This window comes from Periplaneta americana, chromosome 9 (assembly GCF_040183065.1).
Source record: "Periplaneta americana isolate PAMFEO1 chromosome 9, P.americana_PAMFEO1_priV1, whole genome shotgun sequence".
Taxonomy (NCBI): domain Eukaryota; kingdom Metazoa; phylum Arthropoda; class Insecta; order Blattodea; family Blattidae; genus Periplaneta; species Periplaneta americana.
Window position 1 is genome coordinate 135,352,745 of NC_091125.1, and position 14,754 is coordinate 135,367,498.

At 35.2% G+C, this 14,754-nt stretch overlaps 2 protein-coding genes across 22 annotated transcripts in view; one reads left to right on the plus strand and one right to left on the minus strand.

Moving 5' to 3' along the window:
• Positions 1–14,754, minus strand: part of LOC138706539 (coiled-coil domain-containing protein AGAP005037) — a 1,408,895-nt gene that overhangs the window by 227,882 nt on the left and 1,166,259 nt on the right. The window lies entirely within an intron of this gene.
• The window catches only part of LOC138706542 (sushi, von Willebrand factor type A, EGF and pentraxin domain-containing protein 1-like), a 53,282-nt gene continuing 52,992 nt past the window's right edge, over positions 14,465–14,754 (plus strand). Inside the window, exon 1 of the mRNA XM_069835967.1 lies at positions 14,465–14,571. The gene's annotated coding sequence lies outside the window, so the exon portion shown is untranslated. The remainder of the gene's footprint in view (positions 14,572–14,754) is intronic.

Sequence of the window (14,754 nt, forward strand, 5' to 3'; positions counted from 1 at the left end):
GTATTGATGCTATGAACTGTTGAATTAGTTGCAAAGTTTTCACGATTACATACGAGGAAGTTTATTAATGAAAACATATACTGACAAGCCATGGACATTATTTGTAGTTTTTTGGAAATGTTCCTATACGATTACCTACATTTGGCATCTACTATTATTATTCTAATTACTATTTTTTGTAGTAGGAATATACTGTTACTGATTTTTTCCGCAAGCTTCAGAACGCAAAACTAATTATGTCTTCAAGTTACCGTTTTTTCAACAATGTCTTCCATGGCAACAGAAATAATATGTTTTCCGAAACTTAGAACTTGAAATTTTGGAAGTTTGACTATGAAGTGACGTGTACCATATTTTATTGGGTTATTTTACGACGCTGTATCAACATTTAGGTTATTTAGCGTCTGAATGATATGAAGGTGATAATACCGGCGAAACGAGTCCGGGGTCCAGCACCGGAAGTTACCCAGCATTTGCTCGTATTGGGTTGAGGGAAAACCCCGGAAAAAACCTCAACCAGGTAACTTGTCCCGACCGGGATTCGAACCCGGGCCACCTGGTTTCGCGGCCAGACGCGCTGACCATTACTCCACAGGTGTGGACCGTGTACCATATTAATTTCTCATTAATACTTACTTAATAATCATATGAAAGTGTTACCATCATTTTGAAACGCAATGTACAATGCATGACGTCTTTAAATACAACCATTGAGGTATTACGAAACTGGATCGTGAACAGGTAACAATGATACGCGAAACACAGAAAGCTGAATAGCATGGAGGATACACTCTCTAATGGGACCAGAAAATAATCACTGACAGAAGAATAACAGGAAACAAATCGTACATAATCATTAAAGACAAGAACGAAACGTACAATTATCGACGTGTCTATGCCTGAAGACAAATGACATTTCGAAAGAGCCTGCAAGGACTTAAGTATAAGGATCGAAATATCCTGATTCAAAAGTTTTAAAAAAAACTGACAGGGAATTCATAGGAACCCTGTAATTACGTGAAACGTTTATATCTCTCGGTTGGCTGTTATTGTAATATTTAGATTTTTAACGAATTATTGATTCTTTCGGAGTGAAATAGAGTTATTGCAATATGAGTTATGTTATTAATTATTTTTAATTTATTTATTGAATATGGAATATGTTGCCTTGCAGTAAACGCCATTTTTTTATTCAGTCGTTGCTAAGCCACAATCAATCAATCAATCAATCAATCAATCAATCAATCAATCAATCAATCAATCAAAAAGTTTTAAATTATGTTTTATTTAACGACGCTCGCAACTTCCGAGGTTATATCAGCGTCGCCGGTGTGCCGGAATTTTGTCCTGCAGGAGTTCTTTTACACGCCAGTGATCTACTGACATGAACCTGTCGCATTTAAACACACTTAAATGCCATCGACTTGGACGGGATCGAACCCACAAACTCGAGCACAGAAGGCCAGCGCTATACCGACTACGCTACCCAGGCTCAATCAATCAATCAATCAATCAATCAATCAATCAATCAATCAATCAATCAATCAATCAATCAATCAAATTTTAGCACAATATGCTACAAAACTAATATATTTTAATGTAATACTGCAACTAAAATAACATTTTGTATCACTCCTGATATCATTTTTACAGGTCTAGCAATTTTATTTTAAGTTTTCCAAAACCAATCAGACTATAAATTTTGCTCCATCTTGTCTACATGCCTATGCCATTGTATTAGGTCGTCTCATAAGTAATATCGTCTTTTTAAGTTTGGTATTTTGTAAGTTTCTAATGATTTTCTTTGGAATGTGTATTATATGTCTTTCTCGTGCTAAATTCTATCGTACCTGGTTAACATGTTTCGGTCTGTTAACGACCTTCTTCAGAACTGGCTGTTGCTGGTCTTGGCGCCTTTTGTTTTGTTTCCTGTGGGGGTGTGTTTGTGTAGTGTAATGTGGAGTCAAAGAATGTGTGTGTTCTGAAATTGAGTTGTGTGTTGAGAATTTAATTTTGAATTGAAAGAAGTTCGGTATTAGTTCGGAACGCGTTCTGAATTGCTTACTGGAACAAACCATCTGCAATTGATAGTTATCAATCTTTTTCGTAAATGTTTAATTCTTTTTTGATGTCACAATTCCTTTGAAGATGTCTTTATAAAAGATACAAAAAGTAATGATAATAGTTGCAGCGGTAGCAGTAGCACGTAATAAATGAAATAATAATAAATCTAAAAATGTGGTTACGGAGAGTACTTGTGATTCACCACACCGGACCTAATTCGGTTTCCGGTTAGGTCACAGAAGATTTCTCTCTCTTCCATTAGAAGAAAATGCAACTTTTTCTTATGTGATTACGAATGAGGAAATGACTACATACTATGACTCTAAAGCAATGGTGAAATGTTTTAACATACGGGCTATAGTACACGCCTTACTGTAAATTCATCCACCAAAGGCCTCTCCGACAGGATCAGACTCTGAGAGAGGACGTCGTTTAACTGAAAAAGTCACGCTCGACCTACATCGTAATGGACTAACGAGGCAGTGAAAGAAATGTGGTGTGACATATTAGATATGCCTTCTATTAAATTAATAGCCCTTTCTTTTCATCTCCCTTTGTTATGTTTTCAGTTTTAGAGAGGAGCCAGCAGATGGATATGAAGAAAGTTAATTTTAGACAAAAATGGTCATTAAAGGTAAAACAAGGAGATTGTATATTATACGAACTATAATAGGACGGGACAGGACAAGTGACAGATATAATTATGTTGAGAGCTGCGGAGTTTCTTGCTACGCCGTGCAGAAAGCAGAAAGTTAGCCCCACTAGCCCAGAACAAAGTCAAATTACTATTAAAAACAGAAAAAAAAGAACACTACTGGCTATTTGTAGACGGTCACTGCAAAAGAAGAACCCTTCTAAAAGATGTATTACTCCTTTTACTAGCAGAAGACGACCTGGTTGTACCTCACAAATCAAGTCAGGAGATCTCTTCTAACACAAAAGACTGCAGTTCGAAAACCGACAACTGTACAATGTTGGGACAAAACAAAAGATAACATCTGCTTCCTTCGAGACTGATCAGTAGCTAGATAAATTAGGCGAGGCTCTTCAATTAAAGAGAGAAGGAGGTCAATCCCTGCATGGAAAACGTACCCTTCGGTTTTCTCTATCATTCTTATTCAATGTTTTTTTAAAAGACATTTTGATTCCGATAAGTTATTGCAGTATACAAATCTCAATGTCATTTTCGTCTTATACTTACCAATGTAGTCTTAAACCCTACATTATGTTATACAGACTGGATGGTAACCTCTGCACCAAAATTTAAGACGGGATTCCATATACCGTATTAAATATAACAAAGCTTTTATTACACTTTTCTTTCGATGAAGCACCGTTAAGAAGGGCAAAAATAGTCTTTGCCCAATGTTTGCAGCGCTCTATTGCGGTAATGGCCCGAGAGAAATGGTCGAATGCTATACAAACAGATAGGTAAAAGTAATCTGAACAGTTAATGTCTTGAACCTTTTTTTTTTTTTTGTAAATTAAACCGTTTAACCATGAATTTGAATTGAATAATTGCAAAATGCGTTGAAATAAATCTTGCAACGCAGCGCACGTGGCGTGAACAATTGAGGACCGTTTTTGCAAAACTTGCTAACTGCAAAATTTGCAAAATTGAGATTTTGGTGGATTCGTTAACATAAAGCAGACCTCTATACGATGTTAAAGTTATCTGAGTAAAATTGAATTATTTCTCTTCATTATAGTGTGTCAAAGTGTGATGGTTGCATCTATAACCTATTTGTCTCCATTCAGTTTTTTGTCTCTCCGGTAAAATTTAGTTTTTTCAGTTAGCATGTTTTGCAAACACGGTCCTCAATTGCTTTCTGAATGAAAACATGTAAAATCTAAACAAAGATCGTGACTAGCAGACGAAAATTTACGAGTTGTATTAAGAGTGGCAATTTGTGACGTATTTTCCTAGGTTGTTGTAGCACAGTAACAATAAAGGTGAAATAAAACATAATCTATTCATCTATAAATCAATATGGTATAGTCTACGTCAGATGATTGGGTTGGAAGTCCGCCACTGGTATCCGAACGGAGTGCTCTATATTTCTAGATCAGAGGTCTCCAAAAAGTGTATCGTCTTTCGTGTTCTCGATGCTGCCCGCCGAATACAGTGTGCTGTAAGGCTAGAGAAGGGGGAGAGACTCGTACCTAAACAGATGGAAGCGATCAGTGGGGGATCGCGGCAACGGTGTGCTTATGTTTACAAATAATATCAAAATAATAACAAATATCATACTTTTGTACATTATTTTGGCATACTATGAAGCTGGAGCCCCGTCTGTTGCTATTGTGCCTTTCAGTGCCCGGAAAAGATCTTCTCCAGTTGTATTTCGTAATTACATCTAGAAAACATTCAGACACAGTAAAATGTTCATTAACTCCTCGGATGAAAATGGATAGGTGAGCTTTGTCATTTCTATCTGTGCTTTCGTCCAATGCAAGTGAGTAAGCTACAAGTTGGTTAATTGTGGTTTCGACTTCAGATTCAATTACATTTACAATCTTGAAATTCATTCTCTGAACTGTAATTGGAAACAATTTAATTTTCTTAAACTTTGACTTTGTTCTGGACACAGTATTTTAGTAACGTCTTGTATGCACGATTTTACAAATGATGCTTCTGTAAAGGGCTTCATTGATTTTCCAATATTCCAAGCTAGAACATAGCTAGTAAGAAGGTTTTATTGTTTAAAACTGAGGACACGTGTGTGATTTGTGTTTATATTTTCTTATTTTATATTTATCAAAATATTTGTAGGCCTACGCACTTCACCTAAAATTAAACGAAAAACTATATGTTAGTCATGCGGAACTGAGTGTAAACGTATTGTAATATACTGATTATTATGTATAACCAACAGTCATACAGATAGCCCCTAAATAAATTCTTTTCACATGTCCAACATGCCTGTAATTGTATGATATTGTTTGTGAAGAGTCGAGTAATGTCGTCGCATGTTGAATTTTAACAAACCCTTAAAAATTTTCGAACAAATTAAGCATTTCATATTCTCCCCACTAACACAAAAAAAAATATATGTATTTCTCTTCTCATTCATCCTTGAATGTACTACGTCCATGATTAGAAGACACTGTGAAACGGTGGAACACTCCGACCAACACAATGATAATGGCAGTTCGCTACTGCTCTTCGTTTGCGCATAAACATTGAGTACAATACAGGTGGAGATGGGTGAGGCGGAGCGCGCTTATTACGTACTGGCTTCGGTTCCGTTCAGGGGCTTACTCGCGAGTACGCTTTTGAGACGTCTGTTCTACAGGGACATCATTTTATTTTTACTTGCATTTTTATTGTACCTGCATTTCTGAATGTACTTCACTCTCACCCCTTCACTAATGTCCTTGCTCCCGTCAGACACACAAACTTACGGCCGCTGTTGCATTCGAAGTCTTCAAGCAGTGAAGTAAACACTGCAGTGTATAGTGTGTTTCATAAATATGATTGCGTTTTATATAGAAGAAAGAACCTATATTAATAATATCGTGCTAAAAAATTATATTCAAGAAACGATAAATTCAATTTCAGAGAATATGCTTCAAAATGTTTTTAATAATATGCGTACTGAATTGAAGCCTGCATTGTAATGAACGGCAACCATTTTCAGCAACTTGTTTAAAAATTCAGATTAGCTTTTTTTGAATTGAGGTGGCTAGAAGCAAAGGAATGCTAGTGACATTTGTAATAACATGAGTTAAGTGCATCCAGTGTAAGCAAAAGTATCTAAAATTTTAGCGGCAAAGGGATATTTTAATCGCATCACACATTAAAATTTAAATAAAAAATTTCACCGATTTTACGAAAGTTTAAATATTTAAACCCCATTTTCTCAAAAGTAACTTAAGTGCACTTACAGCCCTTTACTTATGACCCCCGCAATTTAAATGCACTTTCTATATTGTATGATAACATCAATAATTAATATGCTAAATAAAGTAGACATTACATAACGAACATAGCCGCCTGAAATGTTGAGTTTTTGAAAAAAAAAATGTTACTACTCTACTGTATTTTGATAAATTCCGTAAAAGTTATGATCAAACTGAAAATCGTAATATCGTATTTCCCTACAACATAAATGGATACACTACTTTTCTCTCCTCCTATACCTAGTAAAATGATTTGTTTACATATTGCACTAGTAACATCAAACTCCTGTAATGGAAGGGTGCAACAGTATTTCCGAGTAGAGCCAGGTTAATGTTAAAAATGTTGGTAAAAATAAAGTGATGTCCCTTTATATTGATATTACATCTTATGTATTGCGGCTTGCGTCCAGTGATGTCCACGTGGGTACAAAATTACCGACGGCTGCCTTATAGTGTGCGCATTTGAAGGGGAGGTTTCGACATAAGCTCGCTCGCTCACTCACTCACTCACTCACTCACTCACTCACTCACTCACTCACTCACTCACTCACTCACTCACTCACTCACTCACTCACTCACTCACTCACCCATCTCTCTTTCTCTGATCTTCAATAATTCCACCTTGTTTTCCGAGTTGGTAACTCCTCTCCTTTCCTAATACTTTATCCGCTAGCCACATTCCGCAGCGGTTTCTGCAAGTTCGTATAAAATATTCCATTAGACATACTCCAGAAAGGGAAAGTTTTAAGAGTTTATGAAACTTCTATAACTATTTGTGGTTTTCTTTACTAGAGAGAAACTCGGAGCGTTTCCTCAGTGCGCCTTCTTTTTAATATCACTTTAATAAAGCGATCAGGGAGACAGGCAGGTCGTTTAAATCCATTACAACTTGAGTCTGTGTTTTTATTAACCTGCTTTCATAATAATGACATACCCCTGTTTACTTGTCAGGCATGACTTCATGTGGTCACTGGCAATTTTACAGCAGTCCATCGCAACGGGTTCAGCTGTCATATATGGAAGGGTTGTTGGTATGGTATTATGATTTGTGATGAATTTACTTATTTACTTGTTTATTTAAGTCATTAATTCCCAATGAGTACAGCTGGAAATCGATTCATAGTCAAACTAGTTGAGGAGGCTGTCATAATCAGTGTTGTTATTTGTAGGGATTTATCCCTCGACGTTGGGATTTTTCACACGAAAAGGGTTGTAGGGATTTTTTTAATACATTACACAAATGTAGGAATTTTCAGTGTTTTTTCTTTCTTTTTTTCTTTTTTTTTTTGCGTGCTTATTACTGATGGGCAATTATTAAGGCTGGTTCACAATAAACCGAGGATGGAAACGATAACGAGAACGGAAACGGAAATAATGTTAAAATAAATGCATTTAAATACGAGCATTCGCAATAGTTAATTTATTTTAACAATATTTCCGTTCTCGTTTTCGTTGTCGTTTCCATTCTCGGTTTATTGTGAACCAGCCTTTACTCTTACAACAGAACAAGGAGATTAACGTACTGAGAAACTCCCAAGTCTCGTGATCAGAAATAGCTGATGTTCTATTATTCTGTGGGCACAATTTATTTAAGTCATAAATTCCCAATGAATACAGCTAGAAATCGATTCATAGTCAAACTAGTTGAGGAGGCTGTCATAATCAGTGTTGTTATGTATAGGGATTTATCCCTAGGCGTTGCGATTTTTCACACGAAAAGGGATGTAGGGATTTTTTAAATACACTACACAAATGTAGGAATTTTCAATGTTTTTCTTTCTTTCTTTCTTTTTTATTTTTTTTTGCGTGCTTATTACTGATGGGCAATTATTACTCTTACAACAGAACAAGGGGATTAACATACTGAGAAACTCCCAATCTCGTGATCAGAAATAGCTGATGTTCTATTATTGTGTGGGCACAATCGCCTTCACTTTTATGTTCAATAGTGATTAAATAAGCATTCGGGGATTTAATAACCTTTTACTCGTATTTAATTTTTTCTATTAAAACTGTATATCCGAAAGAAAATTAGTTATTAATGGAGTTCGACAAGGTTGTCCACTATCACCAACTTTATTTAATATTTATATAAATGAAATTATTTAAAAATGGAACCAAATCTACACATCAGGAATCAAAATAACCAGTGCTCTAACATTAAATACCTTACTCTATGCCGATGATCAAGTCATAATTTCTAATTCAGAGGATAATTTACAAAGAGGATTGTATACATTAAATAAAATATTAAAAGATTTTGGGATGGAAATTTCAGCACAAAAATCAAAAGTAATGGCATTTTTAGGACAAGACCCAGTCAGAAGTAAGATAATACACAATAACCAATGCCTCGAACAAGTGTAAAATTTCAATTATCTGGGTTGTGAAATATCTTATCAAAATGAAAAAGATGTGAACAAGAAAATTACCAAATTTGCACAAATTCTAGGAATAATAAACAATACATTAAAAGATAAATTAGTACAAAAATCTACAAGAATAAAAATATATAATACACTAGCTTTACCCTCCCTTTTATACGGAAGCGAGATTTGGACATTAAAGAAAAGACATGAACAGAATCAAAGCAACGGAAATGACATTTTTCAGGAGGACAGCAGGATATACTCTTTTAGACCGAAAAAGGGAATGAAGAAATTTTAGAACAATTAGAAGTAGAGTCAGTAGAAGAAAAAATCAGCAGATACAAATTCAATTGGCTAGATCATGTAAGAAGAATGGAAAACTCAAGAATCCCAAAAATTATGATGCAATATAAACCTAGAGGACAACGTCGATCAGGAAGACCTTTAAGAAGACTGCTAGATGGGGCCGAAACAGGTCTAGAGAGGCCTAATTCGTGAAGGATGATGATGATGATGAGTTTGTGATTAACAGTATCAAATGCTTTTCTTATATCTAAGAAAATACCAAGACACTTATTCCCTCGATCTAGCTCTCCAATTATTTTTTCAGTAATTCAGATGACAGTAAAAATGAATAAATAATTACAATTATGGTTTCATCCACTTTGCATTGCCACTGTGAGTAAATAATTGAAATTACGACCTCAAAAATGGTATCATTACAAAGTAAATGAAGTGTAAGAAGTTGAGAGAACATAAATCTTGTCTGTGTTAACCTGTGCTGTTTTAATATCACCGACGTACCACTCAAGTTTCCAAGGGCAGAACGTGTTACAATATTGCCGATTGTAGCACGACATCTGTTAACCACATTCATAATACACGTAAGTCATAATATTAAAGGAACGACCTAGTTTATGCGACACGCATGAATTCACTTGCGTCCGTAACTTTACTACATCCATCGCGTAACAATTTACAGCTGTCGTTAACACTAGCGGGCGAGCAACAATGTGCGACATTATGCCACGTGATTAAACGCTGCAATGAAACACAAGTCCGTGCCGCTCTATTCTGTGATCCGCTGTGTCTTCTCGCGTAATGTGAAGCGAAGCTGAATAGAATTCAAACATGAATACATTTCATTCTTATGCGTGTATTAATTTCCTGCTTGTACTCATGGATATTTAGGCTTTACAGGTTGTAATATTGTTTTCTAGATCCACCGTGATGTCCCTTACACTACGGATTATAATACGTCGAAATCACGCTTGAAAATCTATATGAAAGTAGTTACTACAAAAGAAAATTAATCCACGGAAATGCGGTCTACAGAATTTTGATAGTGTTGCAAGGTTTTTTTTCAGACAAATCCCTACAGACGTTTAAAAAATTCCCACAACCAGTAAAAAAATCCCTACGTTGGTCAAATCAAAGCTATTTGGTATCCATACATTAATTAGGCCTCTACAAAATAGTGATAAATTAAAAAAGAAGTTTGTACGAGTGTTAGGAATCAGAGGAAAATTTACTAAAGACTATTATTTTTCTTGGTCCTACAGAATATAATATGTTATGGTCTCCTCTAATATTAATTAAATATTAATCAGAGGAAAAGCTTTAGAATTACTAAAATCGTATCTAAACGATAGAATTCATATGACAAAAGAAATTGTGATTTTCTTAGGGAACCTTGCAATATTAATATTGGTGTTCCTCAGGGAACAGTTCTTGGTCCTATTTTGTTGTTGATATATAATTACATTAATGGCTTATCAACAATTAATTTAAAAAGCAAAGGTGTACTGTAATCCTATGCAGATGAGGAGTTTTATTGTTTGGGGGAAAACATAGCACAACACGTATTTTAATGCAAATAATGGTTTAAAATTAATAGAAGCATGGTTTGATTTTTTCGAATATTCTTTCTCTCAACACTGCCACAACTACAGTTATTCCTTTTTCATTAACTAGTAAATCTTATAAATTATCTAATTCTCCCCTAAAGGTTAAACTGAACAATTTTGGTTGTTCCGCAATTTGCTGTAATTTTCCAATTGAGGACCGTTTTTGCAAAACTTGCTAACTGCAAAATTTGCAAAATTGAGATTTTGATGGATTCGTTAACATAAGGCATGCCTCTACATAATGTTCAAGGCGTCTTAGTAAAATTGGGTTATTTTTCTTCTTCATTTTAGTGTGTCAAAGTGTGATCGTTTTTTTTTCAAAACTTGCTTTCTGCTGTGAGAGCTACAGCAAAACTTGCTTACTTTAGTGTTTTGTCTCTCCTGTAAAATTTAGTTTTTTCAGTTAGCAAGTTTTGCAAAAACGGTCCTCAATTATAAATGAATCTTCAGAGGTTAAATATTTAGGAATAATCATTGATAAACATCTGAAATTGGACAAACAAATCAACTAGGTACCTTTGTAACAAATTATATAGAATTATACATTACTTCGTTCAATTACGAAATTACTTACCAATGGATGTACTAAGCACAGTTTACTTTGCCTTATTTCAGTCTATATCCCAATACGGAATATTAGGATGGGATACTCGTAAGGGCTACCCTCAACGGGGGCAGTTTTCTAATAAATAAAACTAACCTTAATCCACTAGATTTATTATAGAAAAGAATACTCAAAGTGTCTATAAAAAGCCTATTGATTATCCTTCCGAGAAATTTTTTTAGAATTTAAAATCTTGAAAACGCATCAAAATTATATCAATGTATTATTAAATTTTATACATAAAAAATCACACATATTTCAGATCATATACACACGAACACAAAACCAAAGGCATGGATACAATACGTTTATTTGAACCCAAGTGTTTAACGAGCACTGCTTTTAACCATAGTACTAAAAGCGGCCCTAGAATTTACAACAAATTAAAAAGAAATATCCACAACTATTTACCTTTATCCGCATATCATCAGCTAAGTACAAGATCTCATCATAACAATTTACTCATTATACCCTACCACAAGACATCTTTATATTCTTCATCTTATACAGTTTCAGTTGCTAGAAATTGGAACTCGCTACCGAGTGCTGTAAGGGGTTGTTGAACAATAATTTCATTTAGGTCAAAATTCTTACTTAACAAATTAATTGCTAATTAATATTTATTACATATAATGAAACTAACATCTGTCCATTCTTATTATTATCATTAATTTCTCTAAATAGATTTACAAAACCTATAATGGCAATTACATTAATATTCTCATTATAGAAATAGGAATTTTAGATTTATATATATTGTTTCTTCTCCCTGTAACATACAGTAGTTCTAGTAAGCTTATATTAAATTGATTTTCATCATTTTACTAGCTATCTCAAATCTCAAATTAATTATAATTGATTGAATTAAATTAGCTCATAAATTAAGTAACTACTTTACCTTATATGTTTATCTAAATTTAAATAAATATGTAGTCTACTAGTCGTTAAAACTTAACTGAAGAATATTGCTGGAGAACCTTTCAAGTGTAGTGTAAATTTCGTAATTTAAATATGTATTGTATTTATTAAGGCTGGTTGAGTGGAAGAGAAGGCCTTAGGGCCTTAACTCTGCCAGCGAAAATAAAACATTATTATTATTATTATTATTATTATTATTATTATTATTATTATTGCCTTCAACAGTTTGAAATTTAAAGATGTATGTAGATGGTCAAAAAAAATCTACCCCTCATATTTTCGTTGTACTCTTTGCATTTTAGCAATGGAAAAACCACCTTTCACCTTGTCATATGAATACGATGACTGCCATGATAAGAGAGTTAAGTCTGTTAATATTCTAGTATGTTTCTTACAGTGATGCAACGGCCTCCGTCAAAGTAAGGGCCAACACACTCTGGAGAAACTTGTTTATGCCAAACAGAGAGACTCAGGAGTGGGAGGGACCTGCTCCGGTAAAGGTTCATTTCCGTTCAATCGTACAAAAGAAGATCAAACGGTTTGAGATGTCCTTTTCCCATTGAGAGATAATCAAGCAATCCCATCACGTCCAGATTCTCCTCGGCTAGGGAATTCTTGCCTGGACTACAAACAGCCTACGTCGTTGCTGGGTTATATAGGGAGAAAATAACATCGAGGAAAACTATTTATTCTTGCTTATCCGTAAAGCAAAGAAGACGCAGGTCGGGAATGCCATCTATGCGTAACTCTGTTTCCAAGGCAATGAAAGGAATTCATTAAGTAGTGTATTATTAACAACCTCTTACTTTTATTTCAGCAAAATACCTCGTGTTCAGACCAATTTCATTAATCATTATTTTCAGAAAGAGGAAAAATTGGGTTTCAAAGTGAAATCAGAGCAAATATCTAAATTTAATTGCAATATATCGTATAATTTGTCCACAGTAAAGTACATAACTATAGCAACATTAATGAATTGATAATGCATTTTCATAAAACAAGCGTCTTCGGTGATCAAGTGGGTTGTGTTAGTATTATGCTTGCACTCTGAAGCACGGTAGAGGATAGATTTTTAAAAGCGGTAACAAATGTAATTAATAAAACAGCTGGTCTTAGGGCTGATTCATGAGGACAAAGGACAAAGATGTAAACGGGACAACACAGAGTTGCGTTAACCTTGATGCCAAAATCAGGCTGCCTTAATCGAAGGCGTGGACATGATTCCCATCTAAATTTAATTGCAATATATCGTATAATTTGTCCACAGTAAAGTACATAACTATAGCAACATTAATGAATTGATAATGCATTTTCATAAAACAAGCGTCTTCGGTGATCAAGTGGGTTGTGTTAGTATTATGCTTGCACTCTGAAGCACGGTAGAGGATAGATTTTTAAAAGCGGTAACAAATGTAATTAATAAAACAGCTGGTCTTAGGGCTGATTCATGAGGACAAAGGACAAAGATGTAAACGGGACAACACAGAGTTGCGTTAACCTTGATGCCAAAATCAGGCTGCCTTAATCGAAGGCGTGGACATGATTCCCATCTAAATTTAATTGCAATATATCGTATAATTTGTCCACAGTAAAGTACATAACTATAGCAACATTAATGAATTGATAATGCATTTTCATAAAACAAGCGTCTTCGGTGATCAAGTGGGTTGTGTTAGTATTATGCTTGCACTCTGAAGCACGGTAGAGGATAGATTTTTAAAAGCGGTAACAAATGTAATTAATAAAATAGCTGGTCTTAGGGCTGATTCATGAGGACAAAGGACAAAGATGTAAACGGGACAACACAGAGTTGCGTTAACCTTGATGCCAACATCAGGCTGCCTTAATCGAAGGCGTGGACATGATTCCCATCTAAATTTAATTGCAATATATCGTATAATTTGTCCACAGTAAAGTACATAACTATAGCAACATTAATGAATTGATAATGCATTTTCATAAAACAAGCGTCTTCGGTGATCAAGTGGGTTGTGTTAGTATTATGCTTGCACTCTGAAGCACGGTAGAGGATAGATTTTTAAAAGCGGTACCAAATGTAATTAATAAAATAGCTGGTCTTAGGGCTGATTCATGAGGACAAAGGACAAAGATGTAAACGGGACAACACAGAGTTGCGTTAACCTTGATGCCAACATCAGGCTGCCTTCATCGAAGGCGTGGACATGATTCCCATCTAAATTTAATTGCAATATATCGTATAATTTGTCCACAGTAAAGTACATAACTATAGCAACATTAATGAATTGATAATGCATTTTCATAAAACAAGCGTCTTCGGTGATCAAGTGGGTTGTGTTAGTATTATGCTTGCACTCTGAAGCACGGTAGAGGATAGATTTTTAAAAGCGGTACCAAATGTAATTAATAAAATAGCTGGTCTTAGGGCTGATTCATGAGGACAAAGGACAAAGGTGTAAACGGGACAATACAATACGAGAGTTGCGTTAACCTTGATGCCAACATCAGGCTGCCTTAATCGAAGGCGTGGACATGATTCCCATGGTTCAGTGAAACTGTTTTATCGGCGAGTGACCTGGATGGCGAGGTTACACGACGAGCAGACGGGCAGGTGAGGAATGCAAGAAAGTTGCGGGCCGATGTTCCAGCACAGGAATCATACTTTTTCTTCTGCGGGGGGCGGGGTGGTGGGGGTCGGCGGGTGGGGATGGATGTCATCCAGTGCAGCCAGGACTCCCACCAAGTAATGTTCTTGATGAAGTCGGTGCCTCCAGTGACAGTCGCGTGTTTTCTGTGAAGCGGTACAGTGCTCCGGTCAGTCTGTGAGGTAAGTCGCACGTCACGAAAGTTGCGTGTAGAATTCAGCTTCAGGCACATATTCCACTTCTTGTTTTACGTATAACCTGTGGCTACATTTATGTCAATTTTAACTGAATAATGCGTTTCTTCAAACGCATGAAATAAGCCATGGATAAACTATCTCATGTATAAAACTGATCTAATGATAACA